Source organism: Phyllostomus hastatus, unplaced genomic scaffold (assembly GCF_019186645.2).
Source record: "Phyllostomus hastatus isolate PE091 unplaced genomic scaffold, TTU_PhHast_1.1 phas_scaffold_114, whole genome shotgun sequence".
NCBI lineage: Eukaryota > Metazoa > Chordata > Mammalia > Chiroptera > Phyllostomidae > Phyllostomus > Phyllostomus hastatus.
The window spans coordinates 1,807,854-1,823,022 of NW_025334006.1; the positions used below are offsets into that span (position 1 = coordinate 1,807,854).

The 15,169-nt window shown below is 51.3% G+C and overlaps 1 long non-coding RNA gene across 1 annotated transcript; it reads left to right on the forward strand.

Annotated features, from left to right (window-relative positions):
* Window positions 1-284: 284 nt before the first annotated feature.
* Window positions 285-13,898, forward strand: LOC123829657. Its single transcript, XR_006787643.1, has 3 exons — window positions 285-469; window positions 13,379-13,520; window positions 13,621-13,898. It is a non-coding gene; the product is annotated as an uncharacterized LOC123829657 (long non-coding RNA).
* Window positions 13,899-15,169: the final 1,271 nt, after the last annotated feature.

Sequence of the window (15,169 nt, forward strand, 5' to 3'; positions counted from 1 at the left end):
ACTAATTTTACTGGCTTATCTTATCAGGGTGCTGCCAGCAGGCCAGTGCGGCTGCAGCAGAGGGTTCATAAATAAGGCTGGTGAGAGATAAGGTTGGAGCAGCCCGGAGAGGCCAGCAGGAGGAAGCCCTGGACACCGGGCCGAGGAGTGTGGACTTTACCCCCCGCGCAGCAGAGCAGCGGGGATAGAGCCGGCTCGTGGCACGCACACGTGTCTGCCTGTGCGGGCAGGCAGGTGGGCCTGCACGTGTGTGCACGAGTGAAAGGCCGTGGGATGGGGAAGGAGGGGCGTGTGCTAAATGGTGCCGAGACAGACATGTGGTGGGGGCTGAGGGGGATACTGAGGCAACCGAGGCAAGGGAGACCCCCCAGGGGGGTCTCTGCAGTAATCCAGGAGGCGGGGCCGAGGCCTGAGACCAGTGGAGGACAGGGACGGTGGACATCTGGTGGCCCCAGCAGATGTTCTGTAGGTAAGTCAACAGATCGGAAGGAGAGGGAGAGGAGAGAGCCCAGAGAGCAGGCCCGCCGGCGGGCTAAATCCTGACTCCGTGCAAACTAGAGAAAGACGTGTCTTTCCCAGGGACTTGGTGTCTACAAAGCTCCCAGGTGGAGAGTGCCCCTGGAGTGATTCTGCGCCCACCTGCCCCACAGCAGCCCTGAGAGGGGACTCCAGGTTCCAGCCTGGATGAGGGATATGGGGTGCTGTGGGGGGAATCCCTGAGAGGAGTGGGGGGTGCCCTGACAGCTGGTTTTAGGAGAAACAGCACCCTGAGTTTCATGTGTCTCCAATGCCGTGGTTCTCAGACTGTAGCGGGCCTCAGACACACATAGGGGCGGGGGGAGGGGTTGGTATTGAAACACAGACGGCCAGGCCCTACCATCAGAGTTTCTGGCCTGGGAGGTCTGAGCTGGGGCTGAAGGGTTTGCATTTCTACCAAACTCCCCGGTGCCGGTGGGGCTGCTGGTTGGGGACCGTGCTCGGAGAACGGTGCTTCGAGCCCCCAGCTGTGTGTTGGAAGCATGGTGGGAGATTTTTTTTTTTTTACATGCTGAAGTCAGAGCCCTTCCCAGACCATCTGGAGTGGAAACCAGGGGAAGAACGTAGAGCACCTCCTGCAGGGGTTCCCCTCCACCCCCGCGTCAGAGCCGGAGCCCGCTCAGGTCACCCCCAGTCTGAAGTCACTGCTGTGGGTGAGCGGCAGAGCGTTAGCACACCCTCTGGCTTCCGCTTGTGACTTTCCACCATTCTGCCTCCAGCACCCTCCCTTTGCCCCCCAAACAGGCCCCAGCTTCCCCTCTTCCCCTGAGAGGTGTGCCAGCCGGGCCAGAATCGTCCAGTCCTCCCTCCGGATCAGCGTGAACTATGTCCCACTGGGTTCTTCCATCAGCACTCGACGCTTCTCTTTCTCTAGCTCTCATTCCAGAAATCTCTATTCTGCATTTCCTGTGGGCAGGTCATGCTGCGTACCTCGGGCCTGCTCACCTGCAGAAGAGGGGCCACCCCTCCCCGACCCCCTTCTCCGAGGTGACCTCCTCTGACCTCAGCCCCGGACCCACCCCTGACTTCACGCCCCGCCAGCTGTTGGGAGCAGCGTGTCTTGTCTCCCGGTCGGTAGGGTTACTTGAGCTTCTGCAAGAACTGGAAGTGTGTCCTTTCTCACAACATGGCAGTGAAAACACGGGGTAACAGAAGGTGTGTGTGGGCTTGGAGTAAACACGGCTCTGAAATTCCCCGTAATTACATAATAGAGAGGTGTTGCCAAGGTAAATTAATAAGAAAACAGTTGGGCGATGTTTACCAACAAAATCAGCTCGGGGTGTGTTAGTCCCTGCTTTTTCTTTCTCAGACGAGCCTTGAATGGGAAGACAGTCGCCCCCACCCCCTCATCCGCGGCTTTGCTGTCTACATTCTCAGGGACCTGCGGTCAAGCGCGGTCCAAAAATAATGCATGGGAAACTCCAGAGGTGAACAGTTCGTAAGTTTGGAACCGCACGCCGTCCTGAGCAGGGCGATGAACTCTTACGCTGCTCTGTCCCCCCAGGGGCGCGACTCGTCCCTTTGTCCGGCGTCGCCACGCTTAGTGTGCTCCCTGCCCATTGGTCACTTTGGGGTCGCCGTGGTAATCGGATCAGCTGTTGAAGTATCGCGGCGCTTTTGCACAAGTCACCCCGAGTTCGCTCAATAATGGCGCCCAAGTCCAAGAGCTGTGGGGCTGGTCATTAGGACGTGCCCGAGAGGAGCACCCAAGGGCTACCTGTGAGTGAACGGGTGGGTGTGGGTCGGGAAGAACACAGCAGTGTATTCAGGGTTCAGGGCCGTCCTCGGTTCCAAGCACCCACCGGGGGTCTTGGAATGTACCCCCCACGAATCGAGTGGGACTACTGTCGTACATCTCGAAAGTGGCAGCCTCTTCGTGGGCGTGACCACGTTATTCCGTTCCGTCAGGCTATCTAGACGATGGGAAAATTGCCAAGGTCAGGCTTGGGAGCTGCACAAGGGCTCCTCCGCCCACTGGCTGCTTCGCTGAACACCTCCCTGTCTGTCTGTCTGTCCGTCTGTCTGTCTGTTGCCTCTCTCTCTCTTTCACGTGCGTCTTTTCTTTCCATCTGCTCTGCTCCCTGTGTGACTCACACCTCATTGGAACAAGAAGGCCAGCCAGGGCCCTCGTCTCCGGCTCACAGCCTCGGCGCCTGCCTTGTGGCTGCCTCCTCCGACATCAAAGCCCCCGGGAGGCAGCACTGAGACCCGAGTCACAGTCACTGTCCGCACCTCGCCGGCCCCTCTTCTTCTCCTGGTGGGTTTTGTGAATTGGCCACGCCTTTTGGGCTTCAGACAGGGCTTGGGCTCTCAGCTGGGTGAGAACGGATGCAAGACGAGCTCTCGGCCCAGGAAGATGGCCACTCAGTGAGGCCAGGCTCCAGTCAACAGGACGGAATGCAGGGTCTGGTGAGGACTCCAGGTCAGTGCCAAGAATCACTCTTTGGAAAAGTCTGGAAACTCACCGTCTTTGGAAAACCAAGCAGAGACTCCAAACACCTAGCCTGGCCATCTACTTTCCTAGTATCCCTGGCACCTCGTCGAGTGGTCTCTGCTTGAATTCCTCCAGGCCCGGGGAGCTCACTTCCTCTCGAAGCAGCCCTTCTCCTGTTGCCCACCCAGAGCCTGTGTCAGATTTCCCCAAGGCCATGTTTTCCCCCCAGTACTGGGATTCCCACATCTGTCCCTTCATCTGATAGTGACAGTCACCCTGGGATTTAGGCAGGGCCACAGAGTGCCCACCTGACCAAGCAGTTCCACTCAGGCTCGGCCAGGTGCAGCGAACCTTGGCAACGACAAGACTAGAGCTCCAGCCGCTCAAGTCCTGGCCCAGTGGTGTTCCCACCACACAGCTTTGCTGTCGTGTTGAGAGCAGCCCAGCACCCAGCCTTCTGAATCTGAAATGCACCGCCCAGCTAACCTTCCCAACAGACCTGAATGAGAAGGTGAGGTTGGAACCGTGTGCTCCAGACTTGAAGAGCAAAGCCATCGCCCAGCTCGTGGGCTGAACCCGTGGGGAAGGAAGCTGAGGGTCAAAGGCAAACCTGCCCTTCACAGTGCCAGGTGGCGATGTGGAGCCGGAGGCTACTTCTCTGTGCTTAGAGGATTCTCGTGTCGTGAAGGGGTGATACATCCCCACATTGGGGTGCTTCATCCAAGATAGCCAGGGAGCCAAGCGGGTGCTGATGGAGAACAGAGTCAAAGCCACATGACCAGTCCAAAAGAAACACCCATCCAAAGGGGGCCGGATAGAGGCATGGAAACCAGATCCAACCAACAGACGGGCATCCAAGGCTTCGCTTGCGTAGAGTAGAAAAGACGCAGGACCTGGGAGCTTCCCACTTTGCTTTGTCTCACTCATCCTGGCTGGCTGGGAGACTAGGTCCCAAATGTCCTGAGTCTGACTTATACCTGCTTTTGGCAGAAAGAGGTATGCATTCTATGTCCATTTTCACTGAACCTAGTATTGGTTAGCATTGAACACAGTTATAAAGAAGATCTAGGAAATCCATGGTCTTAAGTTCTAGGTAAGGTGACACAGGTAAGGTGACTTCAATTACATAATCAGGAGAAGAACAGGTATGTGGGATTCAGGGTCTGAGTCCATAAGTCTTCAATGGGTGTTACTATTCAAAAGAAGCAGGATTATGAAGGAACTGAACATTCAGACAAACCTAAGGAACACTGGACTTATTCTTTCATCTCAAAGACTTTTCACAAAACCATAAGCAGTCCAGTGAGCAATAAATTTTCCTCAGCCCCTTCACCGGAAGCATGTCTCCGTGGCCAGTGGGCAGCCCGTCCTTGTGGGATGGCAAGGAATGACTTACACGTGAAGGAAATGAGACTTACCTTCCAGGTGGGGAGTTAAACGTTTCCCAAAGGACATCATTGGCCCGACGCTGGAAGGTCTCTGGAACACGGTGTACTGGGGGACTGGACACGAAAGGCCTTGGCCAGGGTGGTGTTCTTCGTTCATTGTCTTCGAACAAAAGGGCCCCTCCTCAGAAGACTAACCTAGTGGCTCATCAGATTCCTTGGGACATTCTGAACACTGTGGATGAGACAGAGAGATGGCCCGTGGTCTGTGGGAAACTGACCCGGTGCCCCCGTTCATGTAGCAGGAACGCCGGAGCTCTCCATCCTTTCCCTGCTAAGTGGGGACGGGGGTGGATACGTGGTACATTCCACCTCCGCTCCTTCTTTCTTTCAGGTCCCTCCTACGCATTTGAAGCCGGTCTCTAAGGAGAGTGCCATCCACAAAATGAAATATAGGGCAAACGGCGTGTTTTTGCACGTACGCATGGAGAAAGCAAAGGAAATGTACTTCCTTATGTTTTCCTGAATGTCCTGTAATCTGGAGTGAACATGTATGATTATTTTTCAATCCTCCGCTGAAGAAATGTTTATTGATTTTAGAGAGAGTGGAAGGGGGGGGAGAGAGAAATATCAATGTGAGAGAGAAATATCAATGTGAGAGAGAAATATCAATTGGTTGCCTTCCGTACACACCCCCACTGGGGATGGAACCCAAGACCTTTTGGTGTATGGGATGATGCTCCAACCGACAGAGCCACCCGGCCAGGACTGTGTTACTTTTGTAAGAGGGGAAAAAAAGTTCTGGAAAAACTTTAGGTTTGAGCTGCCGTCATCTGATACGACAATAAATGTGTGTGGCATTTGTTCCCTGCATCTCAGTCTCCCTGAGAAGCTAACCTCAAGGATTGGGGTGGGGGGTCCATTTCACCTCCCCCAACTCGTGCACATTTACTCAGTGGGAACTCATCCTTGGCCACAAAGTGTAGGACGTTTCAGTGTGACTATCTTTGCTCCGGAAAGAGCTTCCATCTAGCCTCTGACAGCCAGCTGGGGAAAGAGAGCTCTTTTAACATTCCTATACGCTGCTGCTTTTCAAGGATGGCGATAAGAAATAAACATAAGATATTGCATTTCCACCTGTGGAAGACTCTTCTACGGCATGAATTCCAGTTGTGCCAAGGCCAGCACTTGAGAGCCTTGACTTTGGACACGAGAAGCCATCGAGCCCCAGATTTATGACCGTTCCCATGTCTCAACCACCTGCACTGGGCACGTCCCTGAAATTTATGAAATGCCATTGCTCTAAAGGGTACAGGCCAGGAAGAGCAGGGCTGAAATATTCCACCTGGCCAGAGGAGCTGTCGCGTGCGGATTAATTTAAGGCTTTGCTGATGTTAATCAGGGTATTTCTCATCCACGATAGAGTACTTTCCGTGCCATCTGAAGTATTATAAAGCAGTCATATCCTGTTTGAAATGCTCAGAAAGTAGCCCTCGCCAAAGGTCATTTGCTATTTCCATCTTTAGGGTTAATTACTCCTGTGACTCTTGTCTGAGTGAAAAGTTCTCCTTTTTATTTCTTTCCTTTTTTTTCTTTCACAATGAATTATCAAGTCTATAGACCATGTCTAGATTTTTTCCTCCAGAAGTGAGCTCCACAGTGTCCCATTTCAAGAGCCACGATCGTGCCATCGAATCAGTTCCAGTCCAGAATCATCGAGAACAGACAGAGCCAATCCTCCTAAAATGCTAATCTTTTCTTTTTTATTTTTTTTAAGATTTTCTTTATTTATTTTTTAGAAAGGGAAGGGAGGGAGAAAGAGAGAGAGAAAAAAACATCAATGTGCTGTTGCTGGGGGCCATGGCCTGCCACCCAGGCATGTACCCTGACTGGGAATCGAACCTGCGACACTTTGGTTCGCAGCCCACACTCAATCCACTGAGTTACGCCAGCCAGGGCTACAATGCTAATCTTTTCAAAGACAGGCAAAGAGAGCGCCCTCTCTCCAGTCTGTCCTCTCCAAGGAGGACAATTTGGCTTTCAGACTCAGGATGAGGCATGGCTCTCTTTTGAAACATCAACTGGGAACCGCTCACCACTCACGCAAAGCACACCTTTGCTCGTGAATCTTAGACCGTTGGGAAACACCTGTCCACCACGGCTACACACCTGTCATCCCAGGCGATGAAGAGTCACTGTATGTGCAGACTATGTACACGTGTGTCCCCACATAGGCAAGAAATCATGTTTCCCTGTGAGAGGAGACTTTAGGAATCCTCAATGTTTTTCTGGCTGCATCTTGTCAAAAAGTAAATTCCTTCAAATTCTACTTACCTCAGTTTTTGGTTTTGCTTTTTCAGACTGGTGTGTATGTGTGTATAGATAAAACCTTAAAGACACCAAACTTTTCTTTAGGGAGAGAGTAACATCACAGAGTTTCCAGAATCACATAATTCCCGTGAGCAATGGACCCAGGCGACGGGCATAGTTTGGGTATGTGTGATCATGTCAGTTTTTGCTCTGTTATGATTTGCTTTTAAATATTTATTTGTGAAGTATACATCTTGCTAAGACTGAAGTCTGTTCTGGAGAGGTGACTACTGGTTTTGCTGTTGCTGAATGGAATTGTTGAATCTTCTTGGAAAACACAAAGACTCCGTGATATAAATATATTTTCCTAGTGAAGATAAGCAGGCTCACCCTAGTGACGTACAAAATAACAATTCTAGAGAGTTCATTGCTGCCCCTCCTCAGTGGGGGTAAGCTGGGTGGCTCAAGACCACAGCCTTTGAGGGTAATCAGCCACAACACTACGAGTGACTCTAAAAGCCCTGAGAAACTAGAGTCTAGGTTATTCAGATGACAAGCATTCCGTTGAAAAACTGAAAAAAAATATTATCCGCACCATCAGTATAGTTACATTCTTTCTCCTTTCATCCATCCCATGGCGAATACGGCACCAGTTGCGGAATAGATGCTCCGTCACTGTTTTGTTCAGTTCAGGTGGCGCTTCCGGGCGGGCTGTTCTGGTTCTCTGTCCATCGAGGTGATGATTTAGAATGCTGTTTTTCATTCAATTCAAAAAGACTAGGTCTGAGCACAGCTGCTTCAAATGATCGCTTTCCCACAAGTGGTGAATTTGCATCCTGTAGACTGTTAGCGTGAGAGGTGATGGGCAGGGGGACCCCATGTCTGGGGACTCATTCGGAGAGCACACCCCCTCCTTCCTCCAACGTATGTGAGTAAACTACACATACTCGCACACGTTCTCGTCTGCTTGGTCAGTCGCTCCAATCCACAAGCGCTGTTTGCATGGAGACCTGGCCCTTCCCAGAGTGAGTGGGAAGGGAGAGGGAGGAGGACGGGATGAGGCCAACAGGAACGGCATCCTTGACTCTTTAAAGAGTAATTCCCTGAGTGTCGACTACGTGCGTGCTGGGCCCTGTGCTGGGATTGCCAAGAAGAATGAGACACAGCCTCTGCCCTCAAGAAGCTCCTGGAGCAGGAGAGAGACAGGAGCGTAAACCGATCGTTGCAACGTGGGGAGAGCAGCGATGGAGACGGAGAGAAGCACGTTGCCCATGTGAGCAGCTCTGGCTCTCAAAGGAGGAACAAGCATTGACCGGATGCTGGGGGAGAGGGGGGACCTTTGGGAAAGAGCTTGGTGGCGCCCTGGAGCTGGTTGCTAAATTTGGTCGTTATTAAAAATTAAATTATTTAAGTTTACTAATAAATAAATTATATTAAAAAACACAACAAATACTAAAACTGTATCGCTCCCTAATTATTTTACTATTACCTATACCCTTGAGGGTTTTCTTAGGTCTAATGTATTTGTGGGAGGGAAACATTGTCTTAACAGTGGATACCGCCCATCTCCTCCCAACTCCACGTTCAATGATATCACGTTAGTTCGAAATCGGCCGTGGTGGGAGTGTGTACACCGGCAAAGTCACAGATGCTGCAGCTCGGGGGTTACGTGCTCCCCAGAAGGCCACGTACCAGCAGGCAGGGACAAGGCTGTGCAAGGTGCAGGCAGGGAACCCCACGCCATGCAGGGAGGTGGGAGCAAGGAGGCAGGGAGCGAGGATAGACGGCCCGTCTCACTCGACCTTCCAGACCATATTGGGGGGCTGGAGCTAGAGGCTTTGAAAGACTTTGTGGGGGGCTGGTTATTCTTGCAGAACTGGGGAGCACCCTTTAGCTGAAGGGGAACTGAACGAGAGAGCAGTCGAAGGTGACTGGCGGGTCAGAGGCGCTCGCCCACCACGCAGGAGGCACGTTCCACGAGAAGTGTCAGCTGTGCCATGTTCCACATGCTGAGTCTGTGGTGTCTGGTCTGTGAGGTCCGGCTGACCATTTATGGGAGCCTCAGGGGCCCCTGAGCTGGGACCCCAGACTGGACACCATCAGCAGTGTGGGTGCAGATGGAAAAGGATCCCAGGAAGAGGCTCGTCCGGAGAACCTCCGATGAGAATGAAGCGTAATGCAAGACAAAGGAGGGGAGGCGGGAGTGAGAGAGAGAGAAAAGGGAGAAGAGAGATCTAGGAAGAGGAGCAGCACACAGGGGTTCAACCCCCTACTGCCCAGAAACCACTGAACAGACCAAAACATTTTTTTAAATAAAAATAAGTGGAAATCCTGCTCCATGGCAGAGAAGTACAAAAATCCGCCACCTAAGTGTCAGGCAACTCCAGGGATACGCTCTAGATATTGAGGTAGGAGGGACCAAAGTGAGAAGGAAGGTCTCAGTGAGGCTCACCAGCAAATGGGTGCGTGTCAGAGGACGGAAGTTGCCAGACAGACCCTTGGGTCCTGCGGCTGCTGGTGGTGGCGGCAGCGGTGGCGAGAGGCCCCGGAGAAGCAAGCCCCCTCCCAGCCCCAGGCTCTGCAGTGTTTGCTTGCATCTCAGACCCAGGGAGGAGGCATGGCCCCCCCAGAAGTGAAGCCCTCAGGCAACTGGACTCCTCCCAGACGTGGCGGGGACACTCCTAAACTCAGCTGAGCTGGCTGATTTGGCCATTTCAGTTTCAACTGGCACTGTTGGAGGAGGTCACCGGGAGGACGTGACCCACCCTGGCCCAGTAGCTCAGCTGGTTAGAGCATCGTACCTATACACCAAGGCTGTGGGTTCCATCCCCAGTCAGGGCACGTACAAGAACCAACCAATGAACGCACAAATGGGTGGAACAACAAAGTGATGCCCCCCCTCCAAATCAATACTGAAAAAAGAGGACGTGACCACTGGTTGACACAAGAGCAACTGGGGGCTCCCCTCATCCCTGTCCTTAGAATATCCGTCTGCCCACCGTTCACATGGTGGGGATGTTTTCAAGGGTGTGGCCTTGAGACAGTAAGGTGCCACTGAGACCACTGGGACCGAATACGTGGCTGAACCCCGTTAAGGCCTCTGTATATGCTGAAGGTCCAAGGGAGGAGAGCGGGATCGACTTGTCTTCAGGAGCCCGAGACGAGCCTCGTGCGTTACATCCCGGGCCTCCCACCGGTCTGCCTCCGTCTCTCCCTGCCCTCCGTGTATGGGGGCAGGTCGTGGACCAACAGGACCAGGGAAGGAACAGGCGCACATGCAGAAAGTCGACAGAAGCGAGGCCATCTAAAGTAGAAGTTGAGAATGTGGACTCCCGAGCTGACCGTTTGGGTTCGAATCCTGGTTCCACTAATGATTTGCTTGGATAATTGGATCATTGACTTACCCGAGCCTCAGTTTCTTCATCTATAAAATGGGGATAATGCTGAACTGCACCTCATGGAGTTATTGTGAGGACTAAGTAAAGAAATACATGTAAAATGTTTAAGACAGGCCTGGTATCTAGTTGGACTGATTATGATTCCGATTCTCTGGTTGGACATCCCACAGCCCCGGCCTCCTTTCCACACCAATCAATCAGGCTGTTGGGTCATTGGCCTGGTCTTAGTCAACTCACCAATTTAAGATTTTAAAAGATGATGCTAACAGATTTCAGGTAAACCATGAAAAATCTATTCACATTATTTTTTAGTGACCACATAGTCAAGGTAGATCTTGTCTGCCTTCCAAAATAAAGTAAGAGGAAATAAAAAATAAATGTGACCTACGCAATAATTCTGTAACATGAATGAGGATTGACATAGCACTCAAGAAATGTTAAAATTGCATACTTTTTAAAAAAAATTACTATAGGAAACAGAAGTGAATTTTAAACCACATTTAAACTACATTTGATGGAGGAAAACATGAAAGTCACCGTCTGCACGAAGTAAAAGGTAAAAGCGACATGAGAGAGCATTGTGAGATGGGGGTTGTCGGAGTTGAGAAAAGAATGAAAAGGAAACATTTAATGACCTAGCAGAATTTTAAGTTAACTTAGCATAATCAATAGTTAGATGCGATGCAGAAGAAAATCCAGTTGGTGAAAAGAAAGGCAAGCTTGTGGGTTTTATTTCGTAATACAGAAGACAAGGACCAGCAGATCAGAATGACCAGGGTCTACAGATGGGGATTATGGACCATGGAAATCCAGGTTTGAATGAGAAGGGGGAGAAAAGGACCAGAAGAAATATTCTTGCCCTGGCTGGTTTAGCTCAGTGGATTGAGCACGGGCTGGGAACCAAAGTGTCACAGGTTCAATTCCCAGTCAGGGTACATGCCTGGGTTACAGGCTATAACCCCCAGCAACCGCACATTGATGTTTCTCTCTCTCTCTCTATCTCCCTCCCTTCCCTCTCTAAAAATAAATAAACAAAATCTTTTAAAAAAAGAAATATTCTTCTGCTAATAATATAATAATATAAAGATATTAGAAAAGAAAACCTTAAGTAGAAGCAAGACCTGCATTCATAAATCAAAGCTCATGACATGTCAGGCAAAATTAATAAAAAGAGAACAAAATTTAGACATACTCTATTGATACTGTTGCTTTTTTTAATCCTCCCCTGAGGACATTTTTCTTCATTGCTTTCAGAAGGAGAGGAAGGAAGAAAGAGAAATATCATTTTAAGAGAGAAACGTCAATTGGTTGCTTCCCTTACCCGCCTGGACCAGGGATCAGACCTACAACCCCGGTATGTGCCCTGACCAGGAATCGAACCTGCAACCTTTTGGTTACGGGGTGATGCTCCAGTTGAAGCCACAGAGGCCAAGGCAATACTGTTGACCCTTCAGGGGAAATTCAACAACAATGTAAAAGGACCACTACAAAGAAAACATCATGTTATTTAAAGCTATGGGAAATGTATTGTGGCCTTGATGAGAAGGAATTCCACTGCAGAGATAACGAGTTCCCTCAAACTCACTAAAGTTAATGTGACCCCAAGTAAAATCCCAGTGGGATTATTTTGGAAACTTCCTAAAAACCGATTCTGAAGTTAATTTGGAATAATAAAGACGTTTGATAGGAACGGAGTTGCACACAGGGAAGGAGTAAGTGGGAGCGAGGAAGTACAGTGGGGGATAGACCATTCCCACGGCAGGCTGGTGTAGGAAGGAGCAGGAAGGTGGGATTCAGTCCCACGAGAGTTTCTGTCAGTCAAAGAAAAGGTTAAACAGTCGAGAAAAGACTGAAAGTTTAGGGCAGTCAGGGTGCTTCTTGGAGGGCCGTAGACAAAAGGGTGACCATTCCATCTGCAAAGTCTGGAATCATCAAGAGACATGATAATAATTAATAATAAAATGTAGAATAGCAAATAACAACGTAAGTAATAAAATAGTAGTTAAGCTGGCTTTCACATTGTGAGCATTCACGCGGAAGCTGGGGAAGAGACGGTCCACACGTGGGTCCAGGCCCTCCCGGGACCTAGAGCCCAGGGGGCGGGCAGACAAAGCGCAAGTGAACAGAGTGACCACAAATGGTGGCTGACAAGGCTGGGAGGGAATAGCCACAGCAATAAGAATAATGGCGGGAGGCTGGAATGCCGTCCTTAAGGAGGTCCAGAAGGTCTTCTCTGAAGACGTGCTATTGGAGCCAAGCCCCCCGCGGTGAGGAGGAGGCTGTTCAAGAGGCAGCGAGGAGGGCGGCCAGGCCATGCGGTGGGGAGAGGGCCTCGGGTAGGGGGGGGAAGCAGGGAGAGGAAGTCAGGCAGGACCTGGGAGATGGAGGCAACAGCAGGGGTTTGGGATATTTATCCTATGAGCAATGAGCAGCCACTGGAGGGACAGCACGACTTGATTTGCATGTTTAAAGATGACGTCTCAGGCCACTGAGTGGAGAACGGAAAATGGAGAACAGACTGGGAGTCAGAGGGGAGCTCAGCGGAGAGCGAGGAGGTTGCTGCAGGAGTCCCGACAAGAGGTGGCAGTGACCTGAACGCGGGTGGTGCCCACGGAGATAAAAAGACGGAGCTGGGCAGAGGCTCTGAGTGGGCCCTGCAGGACTTGCTGATGGACAGTTGAAGGGAGAGGGAGGAGGGCGCACGATCCACAGGTTTCTGGCTTGGGACCAGTTGTGGGGGCTCCCCACTGGAGAAGGGGATGCGCTTAGAGGGTGACGGGAAATTCGCAGGTGATAATCAAGGGGGCAGGTGTGGCTGGCTGCCAGGGAAACTCTCCTGGGCTCTGAGACTCAGCAAATGAAAGCGATGATAAGGAAGTTGTTCTAGAAGGTAATGGAAGGAATGGAGGCGGGGACCGGTGAATGAGGACCTGGGCTTCATTCAGGGCTCTGAGAATGGCGAGGAGACCGAGGGATTTTGCGGGGAAAGTTGGGCAGCCCGTGGAGATAAAGAAGAGAGAATCAAGGGTGAGATAGGAGGTGAGTCTGAGAGCAGGGCAGGTGAGGGGATGAGGCTACTTCTGGAAACGTTTTAAAATGATGACAGGGCTCCCAGACAATAACCATAGTCCAGGATTGGGACCAGAAGGGATGCCGCATGTACCCCATCCTGTGTAACTGAGGGTGACCCCTTCTTTCACCCTTGGGTTCACAGTCTCCCAAAACTTAGAATACAGCAACACACACTTAACATTCAAACTGCATTCACTGGTCACACCACCCTCACTCTAATTCACCTTCCTTTCGAACTTCAGAAGGCTCCTTCGGGCTCTCGGTCACCATGAGGAACAGAAATTATCATCGGCGCCAAACCGCCCCGTCTGAATCAGAACCACCATGGTTGGGAGCCTCGATATGGGAAATGTACCAAGGCCCCCGGATCTTTGGGCGACACAGGTTTCTATTCTCACGCTTTTGGAAATTTCCACAGATTTTTTTTTTTCAGCGTTAGCACAACTGACTAACATTTCCTTCTCTGCCTTTGCTTTCCCCACAGAACTTAGAAGCCATATGGCAGGCAGCTAATAATGTGGTTTGCAGAACAATGTACCTGGCTTCCCCTGGAGCACAGTGAGCGCTCAGCCCCGCCCACTGGGTCTCCCAGTTCTCTCCCTCCTCTGCCTCCCCCGTCCGTCCGTGGGCCTCCGTTTCTTCTCTTCCTCCCCTTCAACGCCTTCTTCCTTCCCTGCCTCACCGACTGCTTTCTTTCCCTCCTGCCTATCTCAGGGTGCCTGCTTCATCCACCTTCTCCCCCACGGAGCTCATAGATTCAAAACAGCGCCTGCTTGAATCTCACTGTCTCCGCAATGACTGCCCTCCCTGACTTCTGTCTGTTAAAGAAAAAAAAATCTTGTCTTCTAAGCTTCGTGACCGCCCGGATTCCGGATAAACTGAGATTTACTGTGTGCACGCAGTGGTGACCCCCAGGCTCCGTCTGCACTTTGAATGCATATCATGAGTGCTCCAGAAGAAGGATTAAAGGGTGCCGCCTCTTTGCTTTAGCTGGAAAGCGTTGTTTTTTATAATGATTGGGGAAGAAAATAAACGGAATCCTATGAATGCATCCCGTGTCCAGATCCATGGTTGAGGTCAAAGGACTCGCTGTAAGGGTGGCAAGACCCCAGGAATGAGGCTGGAACGCGGGAGGGACACAGGGGAACTCAGAGCAGCCCACGTGCTGTCTGGGGGCCTGGGCTCGCTGAGCCTTTCCTTAACTCTTCTCCGTGCCCTCCTGCCCTCCTGTCCTCAGAGCCAAAGAGGAAGGCCAATGGTGGGTGAGAGCTGGGAGATGTGTTTGAGACAGGGAAGGTTAGCAAACTGGGGTAGGGGAGCCTTCCTTTTTCCCCTTCTCCTCACGAAGCATTTTCTACCCAACCAGCTGCATCACTACCTGCTTAATGTATTTGTTAAAATGGACAAACTGCTAGGACTTTGGAATGGCTCCCTCCATCAGTGCAGCCTTTTTAATAACCAACCAAGCAAGATGGTATTATGTAAGGGTCAGCGTGGGGCAAAGGGTGGATACTGTGGCCAAAAGCCTTGCCTGACCTCGGAATGATCAACTCAGGCATAACCTCTGCGAGAAGCCACCTGGGTCAGTCACCCCTGACTGTGTTCTTTCCGCATGGAGAACCGGACGCTGACTTGGGGGCCCACTGCAGAAATGAGGAAGGGCACAAAGCAGCACCAGCAGTATTTATGGCTGGGAGAGAGCTGATGCAGGCTGTGGGGCTTGGCCTGAAGACTGAGGGGGCTCAGAGGACCTGGTCAGGTGCGGCAGAGCGCAGACAGCTGAGCAGAGGTATGGACTCCGGGAGTGGGCGGCGGGGGGGGCGGGTAGTGCTATGAAATAGGGAGGGAGAATGGGTTTACTTCGAATTAGGAAAGGGATGAGAAATGAGGTTGGCTAAGAAAGCGAAGTCCCTCCAAGTCAAGGAGATCTTCCACTGGAGATTACAGCCTACAAAGGAGTCTTGTTTCCCCCAAAGAGAAAGTGTCTCACGCCAACCGTTAGTCGGTGTGCACACACATGTACACGCACACAC